Here is an 11163-nt window from a genome sequence, read left to right as displayed (position 1 = left end):
TTTGACATAGATGCCAGGTTCAAAATCCTCAACTCACATCTTTTGGTAGAATACTTTTGAATCTTTTGTGGTAGATGGGGGATAGCATCAATACTAGGTTTGGTAGGAATGTGTCAAGGTCCTTGTTAGATCATACTCCTTTATTGGGTTCAACAATTTTTCTAGATGACTAAGGAATGGGGCATTGATGTTGGGGTACACTTAATGGCTAAATGTCTTACTTGATGGTACTTTCCACACCATGCAAATGTTCTCTGTATTGTTCTTCCTCAAACAATAGGAACATAAGGCTCCAAAGATTATTAGTTTTTGGGTACACTTGATGGCTAAATGTCCTGCTTGATGGTACTTTCCACACCATGTGTTTGATCTGATGATATCTCTTCTTACTCTCGAAGTATTCGTCCAGGAGATGCTAGTAATATTTATCTTCAATGTCTCTAGCTATTGTGTTATCATATCCATTAGCTCTTTTTTGATATTGGAAACCAAATTTGAGAAATAATCCTTCAAGATTTCTTCTCTTCATAAATTTACAGTGGAATTTTGAGGTGTCTCTATGATCATTGCATACATTGGCTAGGTTGATGCAGAAGGGGCTCTGTTCTGATTTTGATTTAGAGCTCCTAGTGATTGAATGTTACTAATTCTAGCTAGATTGATTCCATTATTGTTGATGTGGGACTATCTAAGATCATTGCTAATGTGGCTAGGCCATCATTGGAGGCACTGTCTGTGTGGCCATTGTTGGGTTGGAGTACTATATTGGGACACAATAGGCACCTATGGGTAGGGATAGCGTACAGTCCTAGAGGGAATAGGTTAGGTTGGTATACTGCTCATGGCATTGAGAAAGGTAGGAATCTTGTTCCTTGATTCATGGCCAATCTCACCTCTACTTCATCATACAGTTTGTTAGATTTGCTTGTCTTCTTAGTTATACAAACTTTCAAACTTCTAGTTGTAGTCATCTAAGGAATGCTCCCTTCTGAATTCCATCATCTAGATTATGGTTAGACCATCTCTTTGGACCATCTCTTTAGCATAAACTCTATCCTTGAGACATATGCTTCAACCCATTATCAAAGAAACTGACTTAAATTTATGAATTCTTATCTCATCCTCTCTTCAAAACTTTCATGCCTAAATTGGGTGAGAAAAGCCCACTTCAAATCATCCCATGTACCAAAAGTGCCTCTACTAGTCTTTCATACCACTAAAATGACATGCCCTTAAAAGTGGCAAGGAATATCACTAGCCAATGTTGGGGATCCTAACATTATTAGCCACGCACGTACTGCATGAAAATTGGGTCTTTACTATACTCTTCCTTAAAAATTTGCAATGGGACTACATGTATTGGCCTATCATTAATATTTCTAGGACATATTTGGCTAGAAAGGGGACCTTGCTTCAATTATGCCATTGGGACTTTTATAAAGAGTGGCACAAAAGCATCAAAGGATTCTTCTTCTGCTTGTTCATTCTCCACTATGGCCTTCACTTTCTGCCTTTTCACATACCTCTAGAGATGCTCCAATGCTTGTATCTTTATTGACTCATTTATTAGAGATTTGGCTCCAACTAGCTTTTTTAGTACTCCACAAAAGGGACCTACTGACTTTAGTTTGTGGAAGACTCTCTTGCTAACATTTCTTTCACTTTTTCTTTCTCATTCTCCTTGAATTTAGCCTTCATGTCATTGTAGAGGGGAGGAAATTGGTTTTGAAGTTGTCAAAACTCATCTATTGTAGAACAATCATTGTGCCATCATTCTGATAATACCAAGTTCCGAGGGTTTCAATAGTATATGTTATGAAGAATACATGATCTACCAACTTCTAGTAGGTTTCTTGTTGGATAAACAAGAGCTTATAGTATACCAAGCATACCACATATCCTATTGTTGTACATCCACGAATAGATTCCAACTATTTTTCTTCTTGTTCTTATGAACTTCCACTGACCAAGGCTCTCAAAGCTTCTACATAATCTCCCACTTGAGGGTGTTTAGAAAATCTCAATGAGGGTCCCCCCATTGCTATCCATTTTCCTTACTTCTTTTCTTTTTGTTTTTCTCTAGATAGTGGGCTACAATGGTGTACGTCTCTGTGGCTTCACAAAATAGTGGAAACAATCCACCATATAGGGCTTGTATCAAAATAGCATTGTGTTTTCTCCACTGAGGGATGAATTTCTCTAGAGAGCGGCTACAATGATGTATGCCTCTATGGCTTCACAAAAGAGTGAGAACGATCTATCTGTTGGAAGAGAGGGGGAGAGACAAAGTGGAGTGGAAGATGAGCCTCATCTCATTGTTGTTCTTCTTCCATTATTCTTTCATCATACTAATTGAAAGAGACACATAGGTATGACTAACCAAGACTAACTGTGGTTAAGGCATTGACTACACCGACTTATTGAATGTCACGCACCTGTACAACTGTATCTAGCTAATGTTGATCACACACATAAAGATAGACCGACTGAAGAGTACCGGGAGCGGAGCTTGATATTCTAACACTCCCCCTCAAGCTCAAACCATTTGATAAACTCCAAGTAGCTATTTGAAGTATATGAACTTTTCTTTACCAAGAGACTTGGTAAATATATTTGCTACTTGGTCTTCAGTCTTCACATGAATCAAGTCAATTTGCCTTGTAAGAACCACTTCTCTAATGAAATGGTAGTGAACCTCAATATGATTGGACCTAGCATGGTAGACAGGATTGCTAGCCAACATAACACTATTGAGGTTATCACAATGCAATCTCACTCTACTTTCTAGCTGTATTATCAAGTCTTTCAGCAGTTTCATCAACCAAACTGCTTCACAAGCCATTAAGGCAGCTCCTCTGTACTCAGCTTCTGTACTAGACAATGCAATAGTAGGCTATTTCTTACTCTGCCAACTAATCATATTGCTGCCCAATCCAAATGCATAACCACTGGTTGACCTCCTGTCATAGGCACAACCAGCCCAATCAGCATCAGTAAACCCTGTCAAGTCAAGGGATTTTCCATATGCACAAAACATCCCATAATCTGTAGTACCCTTTACATATCTCATGATCCTCCTGACTACATATAAATGTGGTTTGCGAGGCTTCTGCATGAATTGACTAATCAGCCCCACTGCATAACATAAGTCAGGACGGCAGGTAATAGTCAAGTATATCAAGTTGCCCACCATCTGTCGATACATGGTCACATTCTCTATGTCATTCACAATTTCAATCTGCAACTTGACATTCTAATCAATAGGTGTCTCCATAGGCTTACATTCAGCCATACCATACTTCTGTAACATCTCATGGGCATACTACTTCTGTAGTAGTAGCCATATACCTTGAGGCGTAGATACTACCTCAATTCCAAGAAAATACTTAAGCTCACCAAGGTCTTTGACTTTGACTTCAACCTGTAAACATGATTTAATTTCAGTAATGCCCTCTTCATCATCTCCATGCTCTAGGTGCATACCCTTTTGCAACCAGCCTGGCCTTATAGCGTTCTAACAAACCATCTAGCTTGCACTTAACCTTGTACACCCATTTACAGCCAATGGGGACTTTTCCTTCATGCAAATCAACCAATTCTCATGTCTCATTTTTAGCCAGGGCTGCATACTCCTCATCCATGGTAGCACACCATTTATCATCTGTAACTGCATCATCAAACTTTGTAGGTTCTTTGTAACCTATCACACTAGCCATATATGTATAATGGCGGGCTGAATAACTAGTGTATGTAAACATGTCAACTGGTTTTCTGACTTTCTCAGATCTCCATAACTGTGGCTTACTCTGAGCTTGCCTCTCATGAGGTGGTACATAACGACTCTGCCTTGCTCCAGGCGTCATAACTTTTGAAGTCTGAAACAAAGACAGAGAGGGTTAGACTCAACAGTGTAGAGCAATGAGCTCTCACACATTTCTTCTATTCTTCCATTCCACACATCACTAAAGAGAATAGCTACAACTTAAGGTCTAGGACTATTCACACCAAACAACTAAGTCCTAACCACCAACTTATTTAATGTCCACATCATGTAGTATAGCTAGACAACTCAAGTGTCGGGTATGGTCATATCAAAGATAGTAGATCGAGCTTGAAGTCTTAACACTCCCCTCAAGCTCAAGATAGCATCTGCATACCAAGCAGCTGTCTAAAAACACTCAACTTATCTTTACCCAAGGACTTGGTAAAGATATCTGCAACCTGCTCATCAATCTTTACATGCATGAGATCAACTCGTCCTGCAAGAACCATCGCTCTGATGAAGTGGTAGTGTACCTCTATGTGTTTTGTTCTAGCATGATATACTGGATTCATGGCCAAGAGTACACTACTTAGATTATCGCATAGTAACTTCACTGGAGCATCTACCTGTATGTCCAAATCAGCCATAAGCTTGAGCAGCCATGAAATCTCGCATGCTGCCACTGCAACACCCCTGTACTCTACCTCAGTACTAGACAATGCAACCGTAGGCTGCTTCTTGCTGCTCCAGCTAATCACACCACTACCAAATCCAAAAGCATATCCACTCGTAGATCTACGGTCATATGAGCATCTTGCCCAATCTGCATCTGTGTATCCAATGAGTTTCAAGGGCTTATCTCTGACATAAAACAGCCCATACTCTACAATGGACTTAACATATCTCATAATGCATCTAACTGCATCCAAGTGCGGCTTTCTAGGCTTCTGCATAAACTGGCTTATGAGCCCTATAGCATAGCTCAAGTCAGGCCTAGTGATGGTCAAGTAAATCAGACTGCCAACCATCTGCCTGTACATAGTCACATCCTCTACTTCACTTCCAGTGCTCATGTCTAACTTGACATTCTAATCAAGAGGTGTATCCAATGGTTTGCATTCAGCCATGCCATACTTCTTCAGCATTTCCATGGCATAGTGCTTCTGCATCAGCCATAAACCATTTTCAGCTGAAACTACCTCAATGCCCAAGAAATACTTCAGTTCTCCTAGGTCCTTCATGTCAAATTCAAATTTCAGCATCTACATAACATGATGTATCCCCAAATCATCATCACCTGTGATTATCAGGTCATCAACATAGATAATCAGCACTACCAAGCCTTTGTCTGTCTTTTTCGTAAACAGACTATGATCAGCCCTACCAACAGCAAATCCCAATCTCTACAAGTAGTTACTGATCCTAGCATGCCAAGCTCTCAAAGACTGCTTCAGCCCATACAATGCCTTTTTCAGCCTGCATACATAATGCTGAAAATCAGGGTGAACATACCCTTCGGGGGCTGAACCATATAGACATTCTCTACTAAGTCACCATTAAGAAAGGCATTCTTCATATCCATCTATTGCAATTTCCAGCCTCTAGCAGCAGCCAAAGCAATCTCGATGCGTATGGTTGCCTTCTTGGCAACATGGCTGAATGTTTCCTCATAATCAAGTCCATACTGTTGGGCATACCCCTTTGCGACCAGCCTGGCTTTGTATCTCTCCACACTGCCATCTGACTTGCATTTGATTTTGTAGACCCATTTGTAGCCAATGGTCTTTTAGGGTGGACTAGAGCAAGGGGAACCTTGTTGTGCATGGTGTCAATTCCAATAAACACATGCATCATGAATCAAAAATAGGGATACATGAGATTAAAAAACAGCATACCAAACTACGTGTATGAGGGTATTCCAATCATAGAGGATCGTTGTTGTGCATGTTGTCAATATCAATCAATAGAGTGAACCATAGGGAAAAACAATTGTAAATTTTTAAACCACGAGGCACGCAAAAGGGTGGTTCAATGCATGGGGAACCCTATTGTGCATGGTATGGCGTTCGAAACACCAAAAAATCAAGTTTAAAACTGTGATAGGAGTTGGGAAAAAGAGCAAACAATCAAGTTAGGAAAAAGAGGGAAAATTTGGGTTTGGAAGATCTTAGACAACGTGTTGTGCACACCATGGGGTCTTGCCTCAAACAATACATTAGACCGCAATGAGATGGGAAAAACACTTCCAAAATTTTAGGCCACAAGGCACGTAAAAGGGTACTCTCATGGAGGGGAAACCCCATTGTGTGTGGCATGTGGTCTGATGCCAACAAGTAAAAAGAATGGAATAGAAGGATACTTGGAATCTCAGTGATTCAACAAATTTGAAGATAGGGAGACTTGAAAAATACACATGAATTCATAAGGGAGTTTTCACAAATGTCACAAGTGTATTATTGTAAAAAATGAAATTGGAGATATTTATATGTCGATTTTCACACATGCAACACAACATCATTCCCTGCCATGTGTAAAAAACAAAGCAGATATTATGCATACCTTATGCTACACGGACATGCATGCCATAAATCCTAGATTGTATGTGGACAAACATGCTAAATTTTGCGGTTTACCATGTGGCAAGCATGCCATAAATCTCAGTAGGCCATTTGCCATGTGGCATGCATCTTGTGTTTCTCAAATGATCATTTGATTAATGAGGTCATCATGATTATGACATTCTATAAATATAGAGACATTTAGTCACATGAAGCATTTTTACATCGACTTTTAGACATCTATCACAATCATTATTTTTTAGCATTTGACCTCTCTAGCAATGATATATCACATGAAACACACGATCAGCAAACAATCAAGCTTGTGATTGTCCGATCATCTTTCACTACACAGTAATGTGCGAATTATTCTTGTTATTGATTGAGTTAAGAGATGAGATAACAAATTATTTGCCTATTTCTTTACATATTTTTCCAACTATTCTACTTCTCTCTCATTGGCACTTTGTTATATAAAATGCCACCTAGACATTGCCTTTGGCACATGTCACACTTGGACCCCACTATGTGCAACCATTCAATATGTGGCCCTGTGAAAGTTTTCCTTTATGTCGTAGGGATTGGGTCACGATCCTTGAAATTTTTAATTAGTATTCTACTTCATGTCCTTTAGTTTGCAAGAGTCATTGATGAGAAGATTGAGTCCCACATGGTCCAAGCTTGAAGTACAATGCACCTAGTCGGACGAGGATGTCAATGGCCAAGTTGCCCTAGTGAGATCAATATTATATTTGCTTAATGTCTATAACAAACCAAACCACACATAAATATGCAATGTTGAGGGATTCAAAATCTCCCACCATGGCATAGGGTCAGAGAAAAATGTTGTGAAGGTTATTCTTCTAGAGTTTGTTGTTCTTCGATGTGACTTCACATGCAACCAAGTATGTCATGCAATATGTTAACTTGATTCTCTAGTCACATAGGATTCCAAGAGCTTTCCAAATGAGTGAATGATTATCTTCAAGGGCCTTTAGCACTTTCCCTAGTTCTCAGAGTGTGCAATGTCTTAGCATCCATTTTTCATTAATCAACGTATGATCTCATCCTATCAAAGTGTTGAACTTCATGGAGAAGATCCCTATATTAACAGGATCATACATTCTTTCCTATCAACTTGTTTAAGAAGCTTCAGGTAGGTTTCCTTCTCAAATTGTGATTCTTTAATAAACAACTCTAGGGGTATATACATTACAATCTCAAGGTATAACTTGTAGTGGTAGATTAGAGACTATGAGTTTGCATCAATTAATTTGGAATACAGAGGTTTGTTTCCAAGCCAAGAAAAAACTATGTTATAGTTGTAGATAATGATTAAGGTGTTTGAGCTTCTTTAGGGTATATTCTTGTACACTTTTTCACATCATGTTCTTGATATGCCATGCCTTGTGGAAAAATTCTCCCTCTCTCTTAAGCAACCTAGTGGTCTATCTTGTGATCAATGTGCTTCCCTTGCGATGGTAGTCTTATGTCTTCTGTGATTGTGCTAGGTCCCTATTACCAAAAGGTTTTCAATTGGCCCTTGTGTTGATGTCGAACTTTTGTCATTCAATGACATAACAAAACAACCTTCAAAGGGTTTTGTGCAATCGGACCTAATTAATAGAGATTTCATCCTCCTCTTGTCAACTAGACCAAATTGCATGCAATGTTGAAGGACTCTAAAAACTCTCCTTTCCCCTCACCCCCCCAATTTCACGGGAGGGTCCAGTCTTACCTTGAGTCCTAAGACCCACCTAAAGTGCCTTAATGGATCTATCCATCATCCTAGGCTATTGCTTTGTGTAATTGTGCTAGGTTCTTAGTTAAAAAAGGTTGTCAATTGGCCATTCAAGTGTTTCAAGATGCCCAACTTTTGTGGTTGTTTAGTGACATAACAAAACACTCTTCTAAGACATTTATGAAGTCAGTACCAATCGATAGATATTCAATCCTCCTCTTCTCAAACCATGTGCAAACATGTAATATTCAAGGACTCTAAAAATTTCCCTCCACATTGTAGGGTCTAGGTCTACCATGTGTCTTGAGATAAACTCGAAGGGCCTTCATAGCACTATCCATCATGCTAGGCTAATGTCTTCTATGACTGTGCTAGGTTCCTAGTTCCAAAAGATTGTCAATTGGCACCCTTTCTCAACGTAGACCAAACAACATGCAAACAACAATGTTGAGGCACTCTAAAAATCTTTCCTAGCACCATAGGATCTGGGTCTACCATGTGTCATGTGCTATTTTCATGTTTTCATTTGGTTTGGCATGTGTTGTCCCTAGCCCTTTCACTCCACTTAAACCCTTTCTTTCCCTTGCTAGACATTTTCTCTAAGTATTCTACATGCTACCTTCCAAGCAATGACAAAGCAATTTTATATTAGACACTTTCATTATTTTTTATTATGCAAGCTTCCAACAAATGAAAAATTTATCATTGTTGTGTGTCCATTGTTTTTTCAACTGGACCCTACAGCATGCATGCATGCTTTTTTTTGAGAGTTGGAATGTCTTTTTGTGCACTATGGGTTACGGATTGGTTTCTTTATTGTGTTGTAAGTCTTTCGTGTTTTTTTCATTTTCCCCGCTCCCAAAGAAAGTGGAGGTAAATATATGTGAAGACCATAGATCAATATTCCCTAGGGTTTGAAGATCTTTTTATCAAAGAGGAGTACCCTTCTGATGAAGAAATACTTTTGCAAGGAGAGTGTGATGCTAGTGAAAATCCAAAAAGTCTACAAGATTCAGAGTTCCAAGATGACATTTGTGTTGGAGAGGAAGTCACTACTATTGAAGAGTCTCCTATCGAGAAGCTATTTTCATTCCTTCACAAAGTTGGCCATACTTTAAGCTCTAATAATACAAGGAGAATGTTAAATGCTCCATTCAATCTTAATGAGGTCACTGTGTCCAGTATGGGTTTCATCCAGGACAAGTTCAAGGCATACAAAGACCTTATGGAGTCAAAAAAATTTATAAAGTATTCCAAGTACTTCATACATTTTCCATTCCAAGGAAGGAAGTATAATCTTAAGAGTATTGTAAGGAAGCAACTCCAACACCTCCTAAAGGATTTCAAGGAAACATCAAATTGTCCATTCCATAAAAATAGTTGTGAGTTCTATGCATTTTGAAGGGAGAAGCCCAAGTGGAAGCATGAGCAAGCCGAAGCAAGAGAGGTGTGAGCTATGGCAAATGGAGCAAGAGAGCAAGAGAGAGAGACACAAGATGTGGGAACTCCAATATTCACAATGTGTGACCGGCCTTCCCTTTATTCAAATGTCATTGAAAGAATAAAGAATGAAGTGATAGTGTTGGGCGCATGTTGCCTGCAGTAGTGTGTAGGTGCGGATACTATCAATGTAGTAATACACGAGTGGCTAGGCACAAATGCACCTTTACCTCCAACAACCTTCCACTTAAAGGCAAACGTGCCTTTAAGAGAAGAGGGAATTTTTTTAAAAAGTGACATATTACAATGTATACATAGAGTATAGCAGGATGAGGAATAGAGGTCATCTCATCCAATTCCCATCAACTTCTTAAGGAAGGCAAAATGCTCTGCTGAGAGACTTTTCGTGAATAGATATGTAGGATTTTGTCAATAGAGTTGTCCTTAATGAACTCTCTAATAAATTGGTACCGCATCTCAATGTGCTTCATCTTCGTATGGAAGATCGAATTTTTGGCAAATTGGATAGCACTCAAAGAATCCCAATGTAGTGTACAAACCATGTCATCCAACTAGAGAGCCTTCTTGCAAGCCTCAGTGGCTGCAATATACTCGACCTCTATATAGTAGAGAGTGACGTGCATTTCCACACCCTGTACATCCAAGAAGCAACACCCCTAACAAAGATAAACACAGAGCCAGAGGTGGATTTTCTACTATTTGCATGTCTGCATAATCAGAGTCAGTGTACCCCATGACTTTTGTATCATCCTGGCTACCATAACGTATGCACATATCTGTTGTGCCCTTCAGGTACCTCATGATACCCTTCATAGTATCCCAATGTCGCACCTGCTAGGTGTAGCCATATAGTAGGCCACAACACCCACTGCAAAAGCTATGTCTGGACGAGTGGTTATGATGGCATACATCAAACTACCCACTTCAGATGCATAAGGGATCTTAGACATCTCGGCCTTTTGCTCATCAGATTGTTGAAAATTGGCCTAGCTTACCTTCACATGAGAAGGCAAAGGACATGCAATAGGCTTAACATCCAGCATATGAAACCACTCAAAGACCTTTTGGATATACTCCTTTTATGATAAGTAAAGAAGCTCCTAAGAGCAATCATGCGTAATGCGCATCCAAAAAATATGTGAGGCATGTCCCATGTCTTTTATCTCAGCTCAAACCTTTTCTTGAGTTGAATTTTCAGAGTATCGAGCTCACCTATTAGGAGATCTCCCAGCAATCAACGTGTCATTTGCATAGAGTGCCAAAACCAAAAGGCTACCATCATGAGCCTTCTTTGTGTATAAGCACGGATCCATATCACTATGTGTATGGCCTTATGAATGCATAAAAGCATCAAACTTGTGGTGCCATTCCCTAGGTGTCTGCTTAATGCCATAAAGGCTCTTTCTCAATCCGCAGACTAGGCATTCCGTGCCTTTTTCCTCAAAGCCCTTAGGCTGCTACATATAAATATCCCCATGCAACTCCCCATGTAAGAAAGTTGTCTTAGCATCCATCTGATAAAGGTCCACATCTAATTGAGTAACCAATGCTAGTACCACACGTAGGGTAGTCATCTTGACTACAAGAGAAAATACTTCCTTGAAGTCAACACCATGCTCCTATTTTAAACCCTTAGTAAC

Source organism: Lygodium microphyllum, chromosome 1 (assembly GCF_053477565.2).
Source record: "Lygodium microphyllum isolate KBCC chromosome 1, Lygodium_microphyllum_v1.1.10, whole genome shotgun sequence".
Lineage (NCBI taxonomy): Eukaryota > Viridiplantae > Streptophyta > Polypodiopsida > Schizaeales > Lygodiaceae > Lygodium > Lygodium microphyllum.
The sequence above is the reverse complement of the archived record's forward strand: the minus strand, read 5'-3'. Positions refer to the sequence as shown.